The 17,050-nt window shown below is 37.2% G+C and overlaps 1 protein-coding gene across 23 annotated transcripts in view; it reads left to right on the plus strand.

Moving 5' to 3' along the window:
* The window catches only part of ATXN2 (ataxin 2), a 118,028-nt gene that overhangs the window by 33,935 nt on the left and 67,043 nt on the right, over positions 1-17,050 (plus strand). The gene's annotated exons all lie outside the window — the stretch shown is intronic.

Consider the following 17,050-nt stretch of genomic DNA (forward strand, 5'->3'; position numbering starts at 1 on the left):
ATTTCGAACTTAAATTCTTAAATTGATTTTTTTCTGGTCAAATTCTACAGTCAAGTCTCTTGCGAATTTTAACTCACCAGTTTTTTATTTTCATTAGTCTATACCAACAGCTGTTTCTGTTGCTGTGTTCCTTTTTCTACATCATTATTTAGAAATACAAGTCACCGGAAAGTTAAAGCCTTTCTCTTGGACCCTTAACAAGGTTCTCACCTATAGTTAGCTTGTTTTCTTCAGAAGCTAGCTAGCAGTGTTAGGTACGTTTAACCGCTTTGCTGTAAAGAAGGCACTGTGTTCTGTTTTTGTACCATCTCAAATGTCTGTGTCTCTGATTCACAACTCTTTGTCTAAGAGTCCTTCAATGGCCCATACAAGGAAACAAGTCTTTTTTTAGGTGCTGCCTTTGGAGTTGATATTGTTTATGCTTAGGACCACAAAATTTATGCTTATACTGTTGAAGTATTTTACTGTTTTAAATTTTAAAATTGACCTCGGATAATAAGCTGAAAGGGAAAATACAATTTCAGTTGAATTTAGTACGTAGCACTCTAGAAAAAGTATTGGTTACAACACAACAGCAAAATGTTCCTTACTCTGTTGGATACCAGGCCGTTTAGCTAACAGCCATTCATAATAGACTTTGTTTTTCATTCTTAAAGTGAGTTGACATTTCCCAGATTTGTAAAGGTAAATATTACTTGGAAATATCTGTGGTATCCCATTCTTTGTAATCCTCTTCAGAAATATTGTCTTTAAATTTTTTATTCTGTTTATTATTTTACTATGTCTTTATTTCTCAGGTAATCTGTGTTCATTGTAGAAAGCCAAGAACATACAGATCAGAGTGACAGCTTTGACAGTGTTCAGTACACTCATAATGGGCTGGATGTATTTTGCTATATACATAAAAATATAGTTTTCTTGCTGAGGACATCCCATAGTGGAGTAATTTCAGGTATTTTATTTAAAGACTGTAGTGGTTTAGTGAATTATCCAATTGTGTCCAGTGCATAGTATTCTGAAAATAGTATTAAGTCATGTGTTTAGGATTTCAGGTCTCTCTTTTTTTATTTTTTTATTTTTAAATTTTTTTTAAAGATTTTATTTTTTTATTTGACAGAGACAGCCAGCGAGAGAGGGAGCACAAGCAGGGGGAGTGGGAGAGGGAGAAGCAGGCTCCCAGCGGAGAAGCCTGATGTGGGGCTGGATCCCAGAATGCTGGGATCACGCCCTGAGCTGAAGGCAGACGCTTAACAACTGCGCCACCCAGGTGCCCCTAGGATTTCAGGTCTCTTAAGCCAGGTTTTTAATACTGTCCTGGCAGAAGTTGCCCTCTATAAGTATTATTTTGGAGATAATATAGAGAGAACTTTTTTAGAGTAATTATAATTGTTATGGTTCATTAATTACAAAAATTAATACACAATTCAGTAGCTTGGTAAAGTGAGGACACAGCCCAGGGCCCTCTAACCCCCAAATCATGTTTGTTTGTTTGTTTGTTTTAGTTTTTATTTATTTTTTTGACAGAGACAGCAAGAGAGGGAACACTAGCAGGGGGAGTGGGAGAGGCAGGCTTCCAGATGAGCAGGGAGCCCGATGCAGGACTCCATCCCAAAACCGTGGGATCATGCATGACCTGAGTGAGCAAAAGGCAGAGTCTTAACAACTGAGCCACCCAGACACCCCCCCCCCAAATCATGTTCTTAAACATTGTACTATTGTGACATAAATTATGTGGTCTTATTTGTTTTTGCTGTGTCAGAATAAGTCTGCATTTACCTTAAAGGATTTCCCCACAAGTAAAGCCAAAAGTAAACAAAATTCCTGTACAATATAGATATGCAAATTATTATATTATTCAAGATTCTTTTTAATTATGTTCAGTTAGCCACTGTATAATACATCATTAGTTTTTGATGTAGTGTTCAAGGGATTCATTAGTTACGTATAACACCCAGTGCTCATCACAGCATGTGCCCTACCTGTACCCACTCCATGCTGAAACCCTCAGTTTGTTTCCCGGGGTCCATAGTCTCTCATCGTTCATCTCCCCCTATGATTTCTCCCCCTTCAGATTTCCCTCCCTTCGCGTATGGTCCTAACCATGCTATTGCTTATGTTCCACATAGGAACAAAACCATATAATTGTCTTTCGCTGCCTGACTTACTTCACTTAGCATAATCCCCTCTAGTTCCATCCATGTCGATGCATATGGTGGGCGTTCATCGTTCTGATGGCTGAATAATATTCCATTGTATATATGTATCACATCTTTATCCATTCATCTGTTGAAGAGCATCTCGGCTCCTTTCACAGTTTGGCTATTGTGGACATTGCTGCTATGAACTTTGGGGTGCATGTGCCCTTTCTTATCACTACATGTGTATCTTTAAGGTAAATACCTAGTAGTGCAATTGCTGGGTCATAGGATAGCTCTATTCCTAATATCTTGAAGAACCTCCATACTGTTTTCCAGAGTGGCTGTACCAGCTTGCATTCCCACCAACAGTGTAAGAGGGTTCCCCTTTCTCCACATCCTCGCTAACATTTGTTGTTTCCTGTTTTGTTAATTTTTCCCATACTAACTGGTGTAAGGTGGTATTTTGTGGTTTTGATTTGTATTTCCCTGATGGCTGGTGATGTGGAGCATTTTTTCATGTGTCTTTTAGCCATTTATATGTTTTCTTTGGAGAAATGCCTGTTCATGTCTTCTGCCCATTTTTTGATTGGGTTATTTGTTTTTTGAGTGTTGAGTTTGAGAACTTCTTTATAGATCTTGGATATCAGCTCTTTATCTATAATGTCATTTGCGAGTATCTTCTCCTACTCCGTGGATTGCCTCTTAGTTTTGTTGACTGTTTCCTTTGCTGTGCAGAAGCTTTTTATCTTGATGAAGTCCCAGAAGTTCATTTTTGCTCTTGTTTCCCTTGCCTTTGGAGACGTGTCTTGAAAGAAATTATGTGGCCGATGTTGAAGAGGTTACTGCCTATGTTCTCTTCTAGGATTTTGGTAGATTCCTGTTACACATTGAGGTCTTTCATCCATTTTGAGCTTATCTTTGTGTATGGTGTAGGGAAATGGTCCAGTTTCATTCTATATGTAGCTGCCCAGTTTTCCCAGCACCACTTACTGAAGAGATTATCTTTTTTCTATTGGATATTTTTTCCTGATTTGTCAAAGATTAGTTTACCATAGAGTTGAGGATCCATTTCTGGAGTCTCTTTTCTGTTCCATTGGTCTGTGTGTCTGTTTTTGTGCCAATACCATGCTGTCTTGGTGATCACAGCTTTGTAATATAGCTTGAAATCAGGCAACGGGATGCCTCCAGCTTTGTTTTTCTTTTTCGTCATTCCTCAAGATTCTTTTCTTTTTTAAATCTTTGGCTTTATTTTTGGGGAGACTTTTAAAAGTTAGGTTAGTGTGGCTTTTAACTTCTTATTGCTGACTTTATTGATTTAATAAGTTTTCCTTTTTTGTTTTAATATGTTTTAAAAGTTGTGATATTTATACGCACATGCAAGTGAATAAGAGGCCTAGAAATAATTGATCTCTTTTTATGATATGGTGAATAAGTTTCATTTGATCTCTTGAATGCTATATATGTTACCAGACTGATAATGTGGGCAAAATGGAAAGTAATTACATTTTGTAAGCTGTGGGTTCCTTTTGCACACCCATAATTAAACCATCAGATCATCACGGGAAAATTAGTGTGTGTTTTGTCCTTTATCTGAATTCCATTGCAGAAAGAGCTGGGATGCTCTCATTTTCCCAGCTTCATTTTGACACCTATTTTTTAGGGCATTCAGCTGCTTTTGTCTCTGCGTATATTATCTCTACTTACTTTTTACTTGGTTTCCTTTCTCTTTCCAGTGTTTGTCATCTGCTTTTCTCCTTCACTCTCTTTCTGCTTTTTCTGTTGCTCCTTTATTCATATTTTGCTCTTTGATTTAATACCCCAGCTCAACTACATTTTAGTTCTGTGGCTTTTCTTTCATTCCTTTTTCTTTTCCCTTTCCTCTTTTTCTTTTCTTTTCCCTTTCCTTATTCCTTTCTTTTCTCCTCCCTCCCCCTCTCTTTCTTTTTTCTCTTTTTTCTTTCTTTCTAGATTTTATTCATTTATTTGAGAGAGAGAGAGAGAGAGCACAAGCAGGGAGAGGGAGAAACTGGCTCCTAGCTGAGCAGGGGCTCTCTCCCAGGACCCCGGGATCATGACCCGAGCCGGGATCCTGACCCCAGCCAAAGGCAGACGCTTAACTGACCGAACCACCCAGGCACCCCCTGTGTCTGCTTTCTTATTTCATTCTCTCCTAATTTACTCTTCTTTCTACCACCTCATTTCCTTTCCAATGTTCTCAGTCTAGAGAACAGGGGTCAGCAAACTTAAGGCCTGTGGGCAGATCCACTCATTGGTAAGTAAAGTTTTATTGTAACACAATATGCCCGTTTATGTACTGTCTATGGCCACTTTGAAGCTACGGTGATAGAATTGAGTAGTTGTAATAGAGACTATATGGTTTGCAAAGCCAAACAATATTTTCTGGTTCTTTACAGAAAAACATTGCCAACTCTCGTCCTAGATCTTTTTTCCTACTGTGTTTGGGTTGTTAGGGCTGATCAGAAATACAAACTATACTGTCTTTGGTGAAATAACATAGAACGTACTTTGTCTCTAACCCATGTTTTGACTCTAATACTGTGTAATTTCATTTATTTCTTATTTGTAACCATTGAAATTGGATTTAGTTTGAAGAGTCACTTTGCTTTCCAGCTCTTTGCCATAATAACTGAAAAATCACAAATGAGAAAATTAGTTATTGGGAATGATCTCCATCATCAACTGTCTGCCCCCTCCCCTACCTACAACTTTATTTTCCCCTTGCCATCATTACGGTCTTTACTTCGGTTTTAGTAAATGGGATGTTTCACTTCCTGTTGAATCCCAACTTCTCCGGTCATGCCCTTGACTCTATTTTACCATTCCTGGGTTTTTGCTCTTTTATGTCACCTCTGTTTCCAGAGTCTTCAACCTCTTCCTCTCCAGTTACTCTTTCCCTTTAGCCAGAAAACCTGTTCAGGTCCCTCCCCTCTTGAAAAGGATTCCTTTTTATCCTGAACTCCTTCTACTTACTATCCTGTCTTCCTTTCTTATCCAAACATCTTTTTTTTTTTTTTTTAAGATTTTATTTATTTAAGAGAGAGAGCGGGGGGGGGGGGGCAGAGGGAGAAGCAGACCCGTAACTGACTGAGCCATCCAGGCGCCCCATTATCCAAACAACTTATTTTCTATTGACTCCTCATTGCAACATAATCTGACTTGTATGTTCGCTACTGGGGAGTTTCCAGGGCTACCAGTAACCTCTCATTGCTAGGTCCTTTGTAGTCTTTTTCAGACTTTACTGTTGCTTTTGACCCTGTTGGTTTCATCCTCCCTCAGAAGTTGCTCTTCTGTTTTTCATGTGTTTTATTCATCATTCCTTCCTTGTCCATTCTTGGGCTTCATTTCTGTTAAAGTGCTCTTAAATGTGTGTGTGTGTTCCCAGTGTTTGTTGCTTTGCCCACTGATCTTACTGCCTATCAATCATTTTATACTCTCCTAATTTCAGCAACCACATATGAGCCCACTCCCAGCATCTTTTGTATTGCCTTTTTACCATGTTGTATTATATAATTAGATGTTTCTGTCTCCCCTATTATACTTTGAGCTCCTTGTGTGTGGATACTATATATATATATATATAATTTTTATTATATATATTTTATTATATATAATTACATGATCTTTTATATATAAATGTATATTATATATGTAATATATGTGTGTAATTTTTTTAAATCCTTGGAGCCTAGTGTAGTGTTTTCCACATAGGACAGGCACAATGTAAATGTCTTTTGGATGAATGAAGTTAGGACCTTCACATATTTTTTAAAAACTAGTATTTCATGTAAAAAGAGTGAGAAAACTAAAAGTGGTCTTCTGTATACAGCCAGCCAACAAATACTTAACTGAACCCTGGAATGTGTTCATTGCTGTGCTTGTTGCTATAGACAGTACAGAGAAATTCAAGACTTAATCTATTTTAGGTCCCTTTTGAGAACTTAGTGAAACTGTATACCCTGACCCTAGAAAAAACATGCACACTGACTTACACTGAATTCTGTAGTGTTCACAGTTCCCTAGGGAGTTCACGTACACTTGGAAATACCAAAGCACATGAAGGAATTCAAGAAAAATGGAATGTTAAAATTCCAAATAGAGTTCAGAGACATGAAGACTTGTTGTAGTAGTTGGAGGAATTTGGGGTGTGAATGTGATTAGAGGGTAGAGAGAAAATCACACAGATTATTTTATTCTGGTATGATACTCTTTTGTTCTCATGTGGTTGTCCTGTAGCTCTGATAGGGCACAGTCCTGTGAGTAACAGAGAATGATCTCTTCTTCTTCTTTTTTTTTCTTAAGACTTTATTTATTTGAGAGAGTGAGTGAGAGAGCATGAGCAGGAAGAAGGGCAGAGTGAGAGGTAACAAGGGACCGATCTTAGGACCCCAAGGTGACAACCTGAGCCGAAGGCAGATGCTTAGCTGACTGAGCCAGCCAGGTTCTCTGAGAATGATCTCTTCTGAAGGGCATATCCAAGGAAGAGACAAATCTTCACAGGCTATGACTTGGAAAACCTTGAATTCTGAGGAGTGTAAATGTGTTCTAAACTCATTCATGGGTGGTCTCGTAGTAGGGTGATCAGGCCGCAAGCCTTGCAGCTGAAGAGGCACATTCTTGGAGCTAGGAGTGCAGGCTGCAGGCTCTATAGATGGGCAGGCAGTGCTAATGTTGGACAGGCAAGCAGCTGTAAAGCTGGACAAGTGCTCATGATTAACAGTCTCCTCTTTGGAGGAGGGAGGATAAGCCCTGTGGTGGGTAGGCAGATGGGGTGATGCTTAAGCAGGTGGTCTTGGCTGGGGGATATCTAGGGGGGTGGGGTGGTGCAGAAAGCCCTGTAAAGAGGTTGGCTTGGGCCAGTGGGCTTTGGACTAGTTTTTCTAGTGAGCCAGCTGAGTAATTCTGTGTTCTAACACTCTTCTGTTAAAACTTGAGCCATCAGAAAGTTGACTGCCCAAGCTTTGCTGTGGGCTAGTAAGAGAAGGTTGTGTGTCCATGGCCAAGTAGTTAAATGGAAACTAGCATTTACAGGGCCAGTGTGGAGGTGGCACAGAGATTATTGAGATTTAAAAAAATAAACAGGTATAGTAGAACAGGTGATGAAACATTAACAGAGTAGTTGGAGGTATGCAATAGGGAAGTATTGCATGTTTATTAAAATATCTCTGATTTGTTAATTTCGTTTCTTTATATGTTTTTAGAGCATATAAAAATTCTCTGCTGTATTCTTCATGTGTATGCCAAGCTCAAAACAATAATTCATTTATTAAAAACAAAATAAAAAACAAGCAAGTGAGGGGCGCCTGGGTGGCACAGCGGTTAAGCGTCTGCCTTCAGCTCAGGGTGTGATCCCGGCGTTATGGGATCAAGCCCCACATCAGGCTCCTCTGCTATGAGCCTACTTCTTTCTCTCCCACTCCCCCTGCTTGTGTTCCCTCTCTCACTGCTGTCTCTATCTCTGTCAAATAAATAAATAAAATCTTTAAAAAAAAAAAAAAAGCAAGTGAAAACCTCTAGAATAAAGTAGAATTTTATTTAGATAAACAAAATAAAAATATATAGTACTAATAGGAGTAAGGTGGTCTGACTTAAGATATATATGAAAACTGATAACTGTTGGACAGCATTAATCAGCTAGATGGTTTAAAAGGAAAACATCTTCACAAAGGAACGACTTAGAAGAGCATAGAAATAAGCATAGTTTATGTGAATAGGCTGAAGACTTTATAAAAACACTACTGAAGGGAATAAAAGTAGATTTGACTAAATGGAGAAACGTGCCATGCTTTGAATGGAACTACATAACACTAAAATTGTCCTTTTTCCTCAGAATAATCACTGAAGATAGTATCTCTATTTTTGTAGAAAATGACAAAGTGATTCTAAAATTTATAAGATAATACTTATTAACAGAAGAATTTTGGAAATTTTTTCTCCAAGAGTCATGAAGGAGGACTTGCCCTATGAAACATTAAAACGGATCAGAATTAAACCATAGTTCTCATAGTGGCAAAGAATAGAGAATCCAAAACAGATGAAATTCATATGGGTATTTTGTTAATAATATGATAAAGATAACACTTTAAATCTGCAGTAAAGGTGGATTATTTATTAAATGTTGTTGGTACAGCATTTGGGGGGAATTAGATGCCTACTTCATACCCATCACCAAAATAAACCCTAAATGGCTAAAAAGAGAAGTATTTAAAAAAAAAAACTTACATAGAAATTCCAGAGGAAATCTATGAATTTATATCATTTTGACATGGGGAGGGAGTTTATAAGCATGACCACCAAAGCCAAAATTCATAATGTAAAAGACTGAAATACTTGAGTATAAAAAATTAGACTTAGATGTGTCCAAAAGTACCATAAATTTTAGAAGACATGCCAGAAACTGGGAAAAATTGTATAAAAGTTTTTCAAATGGCCAGTGAACATATGGAAAGGTAGTCCACCTCACTAGTAATCAAAGAAATGTAGTTTCAAAGTAATGGAATAGGATTTTTACTCTGTCAGCTTGCTGAATGATAAAAGTGAGCAAGATTAATACTAGCTCATGATAAGGAATCAGAAAACAGCTTACACTTTGCTAGTCAGGACGGTTTAAGCAAAAACAAGTAGCATTTTTGAGCTCTTCTGGTAGGTAATTCAGATGCGTCCAGGAAGACAGTTTACTTGGCCCTAGTGTATAATGCTAGTTATACCCAGTTACTGTCTGGTTTTAGTTTTATTTTTTCTCTTGCTCTGCACAGACTCAGTGAAGTCTTATGAATAGCACATATATTAAAAGTAGTAATAAAGCAGGGCAGTGAAGGTATGTGGATAAAAATTGTCTGCATTTTAATTTCTTTTCCATTTGACTGCTTTTTTACCCAGATCAGTCCTGGCAGGAGTTTTAAGGGAGCATGTGCACTTGAACAGTTGTTCTTCTAATTTACATAAGAAAAGAACAGTCTGATTTGTAAAGTGTTTTATATATTTGCCAACGAAACAGAAAGGTGTTTGCACAGCTGTAAGAATTGGAATTAATTTTATTTACTAGCTTTTTCTTAACCTAGGTCTCAACACTTTGCTATAGAATTGAGAGTAAGTTGCAAAAAGAATACTGTAAAGCAAGCCTCACAAAGTGGGTTTCCATTTTTCTCTTGTTCTGTGTTACAGTCATCTGACTTTGCTGTAAGATTCGGTGTGCGTTTGATTTTGTGGAGTCTTGGCAGTGATCTTCATTTAGATCTTTTCACAGAAATCTAGTTTGTGGGTTTAAGGTGTTTTTGTTTTTTAAGATTTTATTTATTTGAGAGAGAAAGTGAGTTGGGGAAGAGCAGGTGAGAAGGACAAGTAGACTCCATGCTGAGCGCAGAGCCCAACGTGGGTCTTAATCCCATGACCCTGAGATCATGACCTGAGCTGCAATCAGGAGTCAGATGTTCAACTGACTGAGCCACCCAGGCGCTCCTGTCGGTTTAAGTTTTTACTCCCGATACTTAGTTGATTTTTAAGTCTTATACAGCGGTATATTAAATGGTAAAATTTCTTAAAAAAAAAAAAAGTAAAGTTTCTGAAAATTTTAGTTCAACTTTTAATTTTGCTAATTTAGATTTTAAGAAAATTGCTTCTCACATGTTATATTACTTCCAGTGTTTTCATGTTATATAGTGGGTTAGTAAAAATAAGATGAAATAGTTTATCTTAAAAATATTTTGCCTGAAGTTTAAATTAGAGAATCCAATATGTACATTTTTCAGAGTTTATTAGTAAGGAAAAATAAGAACTGCTTTTTCATATTTAAGTTGGATATATTTTTCTCTGAGGGATTTTAATAATACTCTATCATAGTACTGTAAAATATAATCATTTTATATAAGAAGAATATGAGGTTTATTCATCATTTAATGCATTTTGACACAATTCGGCGCTGTCTGAATAGAGCTACTGACTCCAAGCACTTCATTTAAACTTCTGGTCAAATATTGTAGCATAACAAGCATTTATAGGGCCACTTTTTGTGGAAGGCCTATATCCCGTGTACTTTATAAATGGTGCATTGATTCAGATTATCCTGTTTCCTACTTACATACTTGGTTTACCTATTGGGCTCCATAAGAGGGACAGAGACACAAATCGAATTGCAAGCTGTAATTTTAACAAGAACAGTATTTGGGGTTTGCTTTTCCACATCTGTTGATTCTTTCCAGACTTTGGTCAAAAGGGTACCTAGGCAAGAGGTCAGAAAAGAACAAAAAAAAAAATAATTTGGGTGGTTTGGTTTGATTCTAACTAGAAAACCACAGAGTCTGTTTTTTAATATTTCGTTAATTTATGTTTAACACAGCAGGTGATGTGTGGACTGAAACTGAAGACTCCAGACATGATATGCTGTCCTTTTCCTTGGAACAGCATTTTGCTCAGGAAAGAATTTTTTCACATAGCTTGCCCTGTTTCAGAAAGTGCCTTATTGCTGTTTTCCCTCCACTGTATTTGCTCTTTCGAAGCTGACGTCCTTTAGATCCTTGTCTACTGTAGCTGTTCTGATAGCCTCCATCTCCGTTTTCTTGCTAAGGTTCTGTCATTTCTTCCTTGAGTGGTGAATTTACTTTGAGTTCTAGGACTCCAAATTTTTTATGGAAATCACAGTTAAAACGTAAGCACTGTTCTAGGCTGTATTATTTTGTTGTCAGAGAACAGGGAATAATGACATTTTTTTCATGGTTGCATATAGCTATCAAGAGGAAAAAATCCCCGCCCATCTTTTTTTTTTTTTCTTTCTTAAAGGCTGCATTTTGAAATTGTGTAGGCTTCATAAAAAGTATGTTGCTGTGCTTTTAAATGGATGGCATCCCTTTTGAGTCTTTCCAAGGTAGCTCATAAGCAATATAGTCTTTATTTCCAAATGACTAAATGATGTCAGATCCCAAAAGTTACTTACATCCACAATAAAATGATTAAATATAATTTTTCTTTTAAAGGGATTTAGGAATTTGAGGCTTTGTAGTCTCAAAGTTTTTATGATTTTGCCATTTGGTTGTCATTTCAAAAGAGACTACAGCCTTAGGTTATCAGTGTGATTCAGTTTCTGAGATTGATAGCACTGTGTCTAAGAAAGTCCGTATTTTATTACTAGCTTAAACAAGGCAATGTACAAAGATATTATTTAGCTTTATTTCAGGTTAATATAAAGCAGATGATTTGGGTTATATGATCACTGGTTTGTAAATTATCAATCAAATATGCATTTATAGATTTGAATGCAGAGCAATATGCCTGACAGAAGAAGCAGTCGCCAGTATTGTGAACATTGTTACTTGAAAGTTGTCAAAATGAGTGCCAGTTCAACTAAGATTAGACAAAAAAGAATTTGTGTTTCCAACTTTAAACTTTCTTCCTCTTTTTTTTAAGATTTTATTTATTTATTTATTTATTTATTTATTTATTTATTTATTTGACAGAACACAAGCAGAGGGAACGACAGGGAGAGGGAAAAGCAGGCCCCCTGCAGAGTAGGGAGCCCGCTGCGGGGCTCAATCCCAGGACCCTAAGATCATGACCTGAGCCAAAGGCAGATGCTTAACTGACTCAGCCACCCAGGTGCCCCTAAACTTTCTTCCTGTTGATAGTTGTATTATTTTGAACTATCAGTATAATAGGCATCAAGCTCCAAATCCTGAAAAGTAGAATGCTGCTGCTTATATATGCCAATATCTTGAATTGCATGCCTCCAATAAGTTCAAGGCTAAGACAGTGTAGGGATTCTAGCTAGTCTGAAGTTTCCCAGAAAATATATCTTCTGCCCCCTTAGGCCATATAGTTTGCAAAGAAGTAAAGATTTTGTCTATTGTAATACTGGCATTTTTCTTCATTGGTGATTCATAAGACAGCATTGTAGAAATAAAAGATTTCAAGTCCTGAAATCCCTCCAGCTTTTGAATTGCCTTTCAGTAAGGTAATTTGGGGGGGATGGGGGGCAAGGGGATCACTGTCACATAGTCCTCATCTTTGGGACTGTTGAGAGCAACATTGGATTTTTCTTAAAAACAGTTTTATTGATATGTAATTCACATACATATAGAGTTCATTCATTTATATTATGCAATTCAGTTTTTAGTATATTCGTAGAATCTTTCACTACAGTTAATTTTAGAATATCTTCACCCTAAAAAGAAGCCCTGCAGTCATTCACTGCTTGCTTTCAACCTCCCCAGCCTTGGACAACTACTAATCTGTCTCTGTAGGTTTGCCTGTTGTGGATATCGTATATTGATAGAATCACACAATATGTGGCCTTTTGTGACAGGCTTGTTTCACTTAGCATATATATAATGTGTTCAAGGTTCATCCATCCATCCATCAGTGCTTCTTTCCTTTTCACTGCCAAGTAATATTCTGTTGTATGGATATACTACATTTTTGGAGACTAGCATATAGTGTTATATTGCAAGTGTACATGATATTGATTCAACAATTCTATGCATTACACAGTGTTCACCATGATAGGTATAGTGTAGTCACCGTCTGTCCCCCCATACATTATTACAATATTATTGACTATATGCCCTGTGCTGTACTTCTCATCTCTGTGACTTATTTATTTTATAACTTGAAGTTTGTGTCTCTTAATCCCCTTTATCTCTTATGCGCCCCCTTCACCTCCCCTCAGGCAACCACCAGTTTGTTGTGTGTGTAGCATTATTTTTTGTTTTGTTTGTTCATTTGTTTTTTTGTATTCCACGTATAAGTGAAATCATATATTTGTTTTTTTTCTGACTGACTTCACGTAGCTTAATGTCCTTTACATCCATTCTGGATATACTACATTTTATTTATCCATTTATCAGTTGATGGATATTTCAGTTGTTTGTACTTTTTAATTGTTAAGAGTAATGCTGCTAGGATCATTCATGTGCTGGTTTTTCTTTTCAAGTAGGCTCATGCCCAGCGTGGAGCCCAGTGTAGGGCTCAAACTCATAACCCTGAGATCAAGACCTGAGCTGAGATCAAGAGTCAGATGCTTAACCGACTGAGCTGCCCAGGCGCCCCCGTGTGCTCATTTTTGTGTGGACATTATGTTTTCATTTCTGTTGGGCATATATCTAGGAGTGCAATTGTTGGGTCATATATGGTGAATCAGAGTTTAACCTTTGAGAGAACTGCTGAAATGGTTTTTTGGAGTGGCTATATCATTTTACCATCCCATCAGCAGTGTGTGAGGCCTCCAGTTTTTATGTATCTTCATCAGCAGTTGTCGTCATTTTGATGATAGCTGTGCTAGTGGGTGGTTGTGAAATAGCATCTCGGGTGGTTTGGATTTGCATTTCTGTAGTGATTAATGATGTGAATCTTTTCATGTGCTTATGTCCTTTGCCCACATTTTAAATTAGTATGTCTTATTATTGAGTTGTAAGAATTCTTTAAATATTCTGGATATCAGTCGTCCCCTTATCAGACACGATTTGCAGATATTTTTTCCGCATTGTGTGGGTTATCTTTTCACTTTTTTGCTGGTGTTCTTTAAAGCACAAAAGATTTCAATTCAGATGAATTCCAGTTTATCTATGTTTTCTTTTTTGTTGTTTTTTTCTTTTTGTGTTGTATCTTAAAATGTTGCTTACTCTGAGATTATGAAGATTTGTTCCTCTGCTTTCTTTTAAGATTTTTATAGTTTCAGCTCTCATATTTAGGTGTGTGGTCCATTTTCAGTTAAATTTTGTATAAAGTGTGAGGAAGAGCTTCAACTTAATGCTGTTACATGGGGATATCTACTTGTCCAAGTATAGTCTGTTGAAAAGACTGTTCTTTTCCCATTGAAATGTCTTAGCACCTTTGTTGACGTTCAGTTGACCATAAATGTAAAGATATATTTTTGTACTCTTAACTCTGTCCTATAGTTTATATGTCCATCCTTATGTCGGTATTATTCTATTTTGATTGTGGTACCTTTTTTGTTTTTGTTTTAAAGATTTTATTTATTTTAGAGAGAGCGTGTGGGAGGAAGCGGCGGGGCGGGGGGGGGGGTGCGGGGAAGAAAAGGGAGAGGATCTCAAGCAGACTCTGGTGAGTGCAGAGCCTGATGCAGGGCTCCATCTCATGACCCATCATGACCTCAGCTGAAACCAAGAGTTGGATGCCTAACAGACTGAGCCTCCCAGGTGCCTCTTGATTATTGTACCTTTGTAGTAAGTTTTTAATTCAAGTGTTAGTGCTCCAAGTGTTCCCCACCCCCCAAGATTGTCTATTCTGGGTCCTTTGCATTTCCATGTGAATTTTAGGATCATCATGTCAGTTTCTGCAAAATGATAGCTGGGGTTTTGATAGGGATTGCATTGAATCTGGAGATCATTTTGGGGAGTGTTACCATCTTAATGATGTTAAATCTTCTAGTTCAAGCACATGGTATGTCTTTCCATTTATTTAGGTCATCTTTAATTTTCTTCAAAAATGTTTTGTAGTTATCCAGGGTATAAGTTTTACACTTCTGTTGGTAACTTTATTCCTCAGTATTCTTTTTTATTTTTTTGGTTAAAAATGTTACCCAAAATGGAATGTACTATTGTAAATGTATTTTATTTTATTTATTTTTTTAAGAGATTTCATTTATTTGAGAGAGAGAGTGAGAGAGCACGAGAGGGAGGAGGGTCAGAGGGAGAAGTAGACTCCCTGCTCAGTGGAGAGCCTGATGCGGGGCTCGATCCCAGGATCGTGACCAGAGCCGAAGGCAGACGCTTAACCAGCTGAGCCACCCAGGCACCCCTATTGTAAATGTATTTAAATTTTTTTTTTTCATTTTCAGATTAGAGCAGTATTGTTTTATATTCTTTGTATCTAATATAAATCTTTCTTTTGACTCTTACTAGTAGGATAGGCACTAAACTTTGAGCTTGAAGTGAGAATATGCTTTCAGCTTGTCTGCTCTGCTACCTGTTGCTGATTTATTAATTTTCCACTGATAATACCATTTATGCATGTCTGCTTTGTAAAATTCATTTTCTGTAATAATTAGAACAACTTTGTAATTAATATATTGGCAGGGTCAGATTTTTATCATGTTTCAAAGTGAAAGTATTGTATGAAACAACTTCTGGAGATGCAAGCAAAAACTTTCTTTCCTTTGAAGCGAAAGATAAATTAGAATGGTAATTCATTCTACTATAAGAGTGGACACATAAAATAGCTATTATATAGATTGAGTCTTAGAGGCTATGTAACCCGAGCTGGATTTATTTTTTTAGTTCATAATACACTTCCAAACAAGATTCACATCTTTTTCATCCATCCTTTTTCTTTAGCTGTTTGTAGGGAAATAACATAGACACAAGGATTATTGTGGCTTCTGTTTGGGAAGAAAGATGTTGTTTTCGTTGTTTTCTTCCCTTTACCTTGCTTTGTAAAGTTTTCCTTGGTGATGTCACATCCTCGTTCTTTTCTTCCTATTTCTGTTCCTGTGGATAGTTTGTCTCCAAACATTACTGTGATCTCCTAGTTAAGTTCCCTCCAGATCCCATCGCTTCTAGTCAGTCGTGGACATTAGCACAAAGAAAATCTTTTTTTAGAGAGAGGTGAGAGGGCAGAGGAGAGGGAGAGAGAGAATTTCAAGCAGACTCCCTGCCCAGGGCAGAGCCTGATGGGGGCTCAATCTTAAGCACCCTGAAATCATGACCTGAGCCAAAATCAAGGGTAGCACGCTTCACTGACTGAGCCACCCAGACACCCCAGCACAAAGAAATTCTTAAGCATTGCTTTTATTATATCATCTCATTTCTCATTCAAAAATCCACAGTAGCCTCTCTTGCTTACCAAATAAAGTTGGGATGCCATACCTTGGCATTCAGGGCCCTTCCCAGGGTATCTTCTCTTTTTCATCCTAATCCACTTCTTGACCCAGGGTGGTGTTTTCTGTATGCTAGACATTCCTGTTTCTACCTTTGAGCTTACTAATCTTACTGCTGGATTTACTCTCTACCTTAAATACCTTCCTTCCTTCCTAGAATTTTAAATACTTTTCTAAAACCAAGTCAAACCTCCTTTCCTCCTTAGAGTCTTCCTTGACCTTCCCTGCTCACTGTGGTCTGTCTTTATTGCCTACACCAATGGCTACTAAAATTTACTACATTTTATTTTTAGCCTAGAATGGTTTGTTTTCCCCTCCCCCCAGTGAAATCTCATGCTGAATTCCAGTTACAACAAGGTAGTGGTGAGGGAGGAAAGTTGGGAGGCAGGGTGTCCTAGAACCTTAACTTACTCAGCTTTCCATTTGTCTGCTGAGGTACCCCTAAGAAGTCATATTGTTACGTGGAATGTAGTCAGAGAGCCAGTTATCTACCTCATGTCCTGAATACTCAGCATTACAAAGCAGTGTGTGACATTTTTTTTCTCCTAATGCATTATTTTCTGCAGTGTAGAAACATGTTTATAGAACTAGGGATGTGTACTCCCTGTGGTGTCTAGCAATATGTCTCACAGATAGTAGGTACCCAACACATATTTATTTTTCAATTAATATTTAAAAAATTTTATGTTTTTACATTCACTACAGTCAAATCAGGAGAGACCTGTTTTTTTTTTCTTACATACATACTGCCATAGATGATTAGAAACTGTAATTACCACTCATTTTCAGGAAACTCAAGAAAGCAGTTATTCCTAGCCAAATCTAAAAACGGCTTTCCTACAACATGCCATATCCAGAGTTTATTTTTCTTATGGAAGATTGCTTCTAGTAGGCATTTTAATATCCTTCTAAAGTATAAAAAAACAAAATCCCAAGTGTTAACTTTAAAAATAAGGCCCCAATGATGTTTATACAGTGAGAGAAGTCAGAAGCACAAGTAAGGGAGTTAAGTATAAAAGCACACCTACATATAGGCTATTTGAAATTCTTTTAAAATAATTAATTTGCC

Source organism: Ursus arctos, unplaced genomic scaffold, assembly GCF_023065955.2.
Source record: "Ursus arctos isolate Adak ecotype North America unplaced genomic scaffold, UrsArc2.0 scaffold_34, whole genome shotgun sequence".
In the NCBI taxonomy this organism is placed as follows: Eukaryota; Metazoa; Chordata; class Mammalia; order Carnivora; family Ursidae; genus Ursus; species Ursus arctos.